We start from the raw sequence: 6,941 nt of genomic DNA, 5'->3' as shown, positions 1-6,941 counted from the left end.
ACCACAGCTAGGGTTTCTACAACGTGGGAATGAGAGAGAAAAGACCAATGGGAACACTCCCATAAACCATCTGGACAAATGCCTATCAAGGAAACCTTCAGAATAAAGTTGTTCTCAGAATCTGTGCTGAGTGTTACTCCTCCTCTATCTTTGTTTCCATACCCCCACCTGCTTCTCTGTTCTCTGACGAATTGTATCTTCCCCAACAAGCATCCAATTTTCTGCCAGTTTTCTTTTTTCAAAATCCTATCTGAGTGATTGTCAGAGGGAATTGGGGCTGCGGGAAATGTCTTCCCAGTAGTTTTCATGATAGGAATGGTATTTTAAAACTACATTAAAATAACCATATTTTAAAAAACATGAAAACCTGCCTGTCTAACTAGCTACCTATCCCTCTTAAAAATTAGACCACTGTCTTGACTATGATGCAGTGAAAAAAAGCCCTAGACCAGGAGTCAGACTGGAGGTCTGCCTAGTTACTAAGCAGCTGAGTGGCCTTGGGCAAGTCAGTGACCATCTCCAAGCTCTGAACACAACCTGGGTAATTTATTATTATCCTGCTTATCTAAGAGCAAGGTAGAAACATGGCCCTCACATCTGCAGAGTCCTTGATTCTTCTACAGGATTTAGCCCACTCTAGGACACAGAGCCATGCTGACTCTGTCCACAGCTGGAAAGAAAGCACCCCCTCTGCTCCACAGGCTTCAGGGCTCCAGAGGGGGGAGATTCTTAAGCAAGTCTCCCTCTCCCTCTTTACTAGAGCCCCAGCCTAGGCCCACAGCTCTGCAGGGGTGGGCTCCCTGACTGGTGGCAGTGGGAAGGGGTTGGGGAGGGGGAGAGGGACAGGAACCCACTGGCAGATGACTTTGAGCCCTCAGTCTGGGAAGGTAGTCATGGGCCCCTGACTGCTTCTATGCTGCCAAGCTGGCCCGGCTCAGCCATGCATGTCCTGCCCCTAAGTGGCTCGAGAAAGCATAGAACCTAAAGTTAAATAAAGCCCCATTCAAGCCTACCCCCAGGGAGAATTTTAAAAATTAAATAATTTGCCTGCCCCAAAACCTGGGCAACTTGTTCAGCACTTTCAAGCTTCCTGTCTCACCCATCTCCTTCCTCAAGTCCACTTGGAGTGCCCTCACCTCCCAGTCTAGCCCCTCAACAGGCTGTACTCAGGCGCCTAGAGCCCTGTCCCTATACTACCTCTTGGCAACTCTCCTAATCCTGCCAGGGAATAGCGGTGGCATTACCTGCTGGTCAGTCCTGCGGTGGTGCGGCCACAGCCTGTCCTGTGACTAGCTGCTGGTGCTGCTAGCGCTGCTAGCGCTTAGCTCTGCTGCTCAGATTTCCCCAATTCCCTGTAAAGCCTTCCTCGGAGGGGCAGGGTCTGATTCATTGCAATTTTCCACATGGCAGCCAGCTCATTGCCTTACGCATACCTGTTTGCTAAATTCCCTTGGCTACACCCACTGTTTGTCATTGTACCCCCACAAGCTTCTCTCTCTTTATTCATAGCTGATCTTTCCTTCAATATTCAGCCCAAGAATCTCTTCTTCTCAGTGCTCTGATTTTCCTCTCCCCTGGCCATGCCATACAGTCTCACATTACAGGTAAAGGAAAGGCAGACCTGGAGGTGCAGATGGCTAAGAAACTTAAAAAAGGACACAGACCTAATTAGTGGCAGAGCCAAAAGGAAGGCCCATCATTCCTGGATCCCAGCTGAACACATTTTTTGCTACCCCTCATTTCTTCCCTTGTTCCCTGACTTGTATGGCATTTGAGGGCAGGGAACATCCCTTGTTGGCCCTTTGCACACAAGGGACAACCCCTTTAGCCCTTGTCCTACTCTTTCTGCTCCTTGTTTCCCATCTTATCCAGGTACTCAGCTCTTCCAAACTCAGAGAGAAAAGTATCATTTTGTTCGAAGTTCAATGAGCAACAAGAGCAAACATAAACTAATATCACAAAGTGCTCTATACATCTGGATGAGAATGGTCTCAGTAATCTCTCCCCTTCCCCCTCCCCGCACACACATAACACACACACAAACCTATAGTCTTCATAGTTCTTTTTCTATATTATTGGCATCTGGAGAAGTCAGAAAACCATCCACACCTGCCCCAACCATCTTACTTTCTAATACCTCTTCCAAAATTGCCTTCTAATCTGCAGCCCAATAATTATATAAATAGATTACTATTCAGCCAAACAAAAAAATATTATTCGTAAGCACTAAATATTCTCATCTGACACAACAAAGGCAATACTGGGTTACAAATGCAAGATCTAAAGTGGGAAAAATTTCAAATACACAACTATACCCCTTCCCAATTGAAATTTCTCCTCTCCTATGTGAAGTAAATGGTGGGGGAAAAAGGAGAGTGCTATTGACACAGAAGGACAGGAATATGCATGAGCCTGGCAGAGGGAAGGAGAGGGAAGCAGAGCCTAGGCAAAAAAAGAGAGGGAAGCAATGGAAGGGGAAAGGTTAGAGACATACTGAGCTGCTGACTCCAGGCATACATAGGTATTGGGGCAGCCCAAAATGACATGAACTTATCCACCAAAGGCTCAGAAATGTAGCTTTTAGGGACCTGAATTGGAAGTAAGATCTAGAGCTCAATGGCAAGTCTCTCTTATCCACTAACAAAGGGAGAGAACTTCTGGCTCTGGCAGCAGCATTGGTGGCGCTCTTTAAGTACCTATTACCCTCACTACCAGGAAGATGCTTGCTTTCTTTCCTCCTTTTTTCTACCCCCACCGCCAGTAATTAGATAAGTCTTACCCAGCACAGGAATGTAATTTGAATTGTCAGGGTGGGTTTCCCTTCCATTGAAGGAGAGGATCTCTCCCTCTCCTCTTACTGAAAATGGGCTGGTGCTGCCCCTTCATATATTTTAGAGCGCCAAATCATGGAAAGGGGAGAAAGGGAGGAAGTGGCAGTTTGAAGCCAATCCAATTTGTCCCTGGCATTTATTCTCTCCCCCTCTCCCATTGGGTTTTTCTGAAACTCCTCCTTCTGGCCCTGGCAGCTCTGCTCCCCTTCCTCACTGTAGCATCCTGCAGCCAGTTCTCTCACCCTTGTGATAAAGCATTAATATCGGGGTGCATCTTTCTGGTGATGCTTGTTTTCTAATGTGGGATTTTTAGACTGATATACCAGGGAAAGATTCGAGTTGGGGATGGATGGGTATCCTGGAAGATGAAAACAGAAACCCAAACAGGTAGCCAGTTACCTTGTTGGAAAAGTGAGTTGGCTTTGGGGGCCATTGGGAGACATGATTTAAACCTGAGTGCATAAGGAGCCAATAGACAGAGGACTGGCAGGTAGTTGGCTTGGGTTACAATGATTGCCTTGGTAACATAAATGCAAAAAGACTGCATGATATATTAGAGAAAAGGTGGATGACTGAATATCACTCAACCTCAGTTTTCTCAGCTGCAAAATAGGGGGATACATGCTCATCCCATAGCAGTATGAGGAAGAGTGTGTGGAATAGCATTCGTAAAGTATTTATTTTAAAAAAAATCTTTATTGTTAAAATCATGGTAAAATAGTTAGCACAAGGCCTAGCACAGAGCCCCTTGCTCCATTAACTTCCCTTTGGTGTTGTATACAGGAAGGAAAAGGACTTGCCAATGTCACATAGCAAGTAGCAGAATCAGCATTGGAACCCAGGTCTTCCAAACATCCCCCCAGGAAGGGTGCTTTCCACTCTACTTCCTCTGCTGAGAAGGCTGTCAGGGCTATCTTTCTAGACTTGGTGGGGGTGGAAGTTGGAGGAGTGTTTGGAGCTGACCCTATGCAGATTTCTATAGACACTCTATCACAGTCCCAGTCTCAAGGGCTCAGGCTTATGCCTCATCCCCTTTCTCATCATCACTCAGGTAATCTCCCCATGCCATCTTGGACTGATTCATTGCCACTTTAGCGCAACCTCTGCTGCCCAGCTATGAGACAGTGACTCACCCTCTAGCTGGCCAGGGTCTCTGCCCTCCAGGAAAGAGGCTTTCTTCTTAATTGACTGCAGAAGCCTCAGCTGCAGTGAGACAACGCCCTTCCAGGCAGGCTTAGAGTTTGAGAGCTTTGAGAAGCAATGGAATAGTTCCCTATCCAAAAACCACTACCCTCCATTCTCACAGTACTTAGGGGAGACCTCTGTATAGATTCCGTACAATAATAACTCCTTCTGTGCCCTCAGGTCTCAGTGTTTCCCAGGGATTTCACCCAGGGCATCCCTTTGCCTCATGTACACAGCCTGTGCTGTGTCGGGCACTGTGTTAGGCATTAGGGAGACATAAGTAAGAGGAGATATCCCTGACACCCAATTTGTGTTCACTACAAATATAAAAAAATAACATGGGAAACTTGAAAAGGGAGAGAAGAATTCAGGGGGAGAGAATTAGAAAGTCCCTAAGAGGGGTGGAGGTGATGGGCAGAATGTCCTCACTGCAGTCCCAAGGACTAGGTTGTGACCTGGAATTTGTTGTGGCTAGTGAATGCCATCGCTAAAATCACTGGTGCAGGCACTTCCCTTAAATACAGCAGGATATTGAATGCTAAATGAACCCCTGTCCATCTGCTGCCTTTCTGGGCTGAGGGGCATCTCCATTTTAGCCTCTGATCCCTCCTTTTCCAAGATGCAATCTTTATCTTTGATGAAAGTGAAGGAGAGAAAAGGGGAATAAAAATCTTTGGGATCTTAACTGAGACGCACTTTACGTGTTTCCTCCTTTAAAGTTCACAACCACTCTGCGACCTAAGCCAGTGACTTGCTAAGGTAGTCAGCCTGGGGATGGCACAGATGGGATTCAAACCTAAAATGACTCCGAAGCCTGTGCCCTTTGCACTGCAAGGCGACGAAGTGGACGGGGGTTCTCTTCCTCCACCTCTCCTTCACCCGCCGTGCCTCTCAACAGAAAAGAGGCAAGAAGAGAAAAGGAACCAGATGGTCATCTGGCTGCGGAGAATTCTGGAGTGACCCTGTAGCCCGCTGCAGTGGGCGGGTACCTCAGAGTTTCCCTGAGGGCGCTACACTGCCAAAAGTGCAAAACACCTTTGGTAACTTTACCGCCCCCTACCGCCGGTGGCTCCCCGACCAAGACCTCCGTTCTGAGGGCTTGTGTGCTAAGGCAAAAAAGCTCACCTACTGTTCAAAAGCTGTCTGGGGCTGGTTCTGGGCTACAGAAAACCCTGACAGATTTGGTGACATAAGCTGGAGGGAGGAACGTTTATAACTCCCTACTATGTGTCCAGCACGGTGTCAGTGATTTCTCACAGCCATTGCCTTTTAAGTAGAAAAGTAATTGCTTTGCAAGACAGTGAGCTCTCCATTGAGTCTTCGAGCTAGATTATAACAGGTTTCGAAAAAAAGCTTGTCTGCAGATCTAAACTCCTTGTTAAAACCAATAAAGTCCTCCACCCATAACAATTGCCCAATCTCTCGGGTAGGGGGCGGGGAAGAAGCAACCCCCACCTCCCCACCCCCAAGGGTGGGGAGCAGAGGTCGCGGCAGTAAAGGGTCTGGGGAGGGTGCAGGGAGGAGGAGCCTCTGGCGGGGTCTACTGTACGCTGAATCAGGGTCCCTGCAGAGCTTTCGCGCCAGTCGCCCACCGGCTGATTCCCAGTACTTCCCAGTTTTCCTGGGTTCCGACTGAACCCTGCCTGGACCCAACTCACCCCATTGGCTTGGGAATGGGGAACAGGCAAACCCCAGGTCAAAGGGAAAAGAGCATCTCTGCCAGCACCTCCTCGCCCGCCCATCCCCCACCTTCCTTCTCCTCCTCCCCTCCTCGCCCCCTTCTTTTCCGCCAGGAGGGAAGGAGGGGGCGGGCTGAGTGTGTATGTATGTATGCATGTTAGCGTGTTTGCGCGCGCGCGAGTGCGGTACTTCTGTATGTTCATTCGGTGTGTGGCTGGGTGTGGGGTGTGTGTGCGGTGCATGTTGTAATCCGAGTACTTGATGTGGAGTGTATTTGGTTTATGCTTGGACATGGAGCATGTGCTAGTGTGGTGTTTGTGTGTGCATGCTTGCAGGTTGTGTTTCTGTCCCATTATAGTGTGATTATGTGGGTGTAGTCTGGATGTGGGTGTGTTTAATGTATGTTTCTGCAAAGGTTGGTGGTCGTACTGTGGTGTGTGTGCTTACCCGTAGATGTGTTGTGTCAATGTAGATTTATGGGTGGTGTTTGCTGTGGTGTGTAGTGTGTGTGTGTGTTCATGGGTAAGGTGCTTTTATATGTTAGCCTACTTAAGGTGTGTGTGTTCAAAGGTTTATGTATTTGAGGGTGCAGTATGTGTGATGTGTTCATATGTGTGGTGGGGATGCATGTGGTCAGTGTATGTGCTGCATTGGAGAGCTGGAAACTGTGTGTCTTGTGGGGGAGGGTTGCCGCGTGAGTGTACGAGTGTGGTGTGTGAAAGCACCGGGGTCATCTAAAGAACCCAGGTGACCGTGTGCCTGGTGGATTTTTGGTGTGTTTTTTGTTTGTTTTTAATTTGGGTTGGGGGCATTGCGCCAGGATTAGCAGGAGGAAGGAAGTAGGGTCCCGAGAGCAAGGCAGGGTCGCCTGCCGCTGGATCTGCCCACTTGATCTACCGGCTCTGAGCCTGCCCCCAGACCCCGCCCACCCCATCGCGGAGTGCGTCCCGCTGCGGCAAGGTGTGTGCTTACCTGGCTGCTTGGAAGAAAGAAGAGGAGGGTGCTGCACGTGATTGGCCAGGTAGGGAGCCTAGGGCGCGGGGCAGGGGCTGGTGGGAGTAAACTGGAAAGATTCTTTGTCACTTCCCCCACCCCAGGAGATCCCAGGTTGTGCCCAACAGAGCCCAACTTTTTTTTCTGGGCCTGGCTGTTTCACACCTCCTTGGTTTGGTGTGGGCAGATCCAGTTGCCTGGAATCCCTCCCCACAACCCCTGTGCCTCCCGACCTAACTCAAGACTCACAAA

This window comes from Myotis brandtii, unplaced genomic scaffold, assembly GCF_000412655.1.
Source record: "Myotis brandtii unplaced genomic scaffold, ASM41265v1 scaffold39, whole genome shotgun sequence".
NCBI lineage: Eukaryota > Metazoa > Chordata > Mammalia > Chiroptera > Vespertilionidae > Myotis > Myotis brandtii.
Note: the sequence above shows the minus strand (reverse complement) of the source record.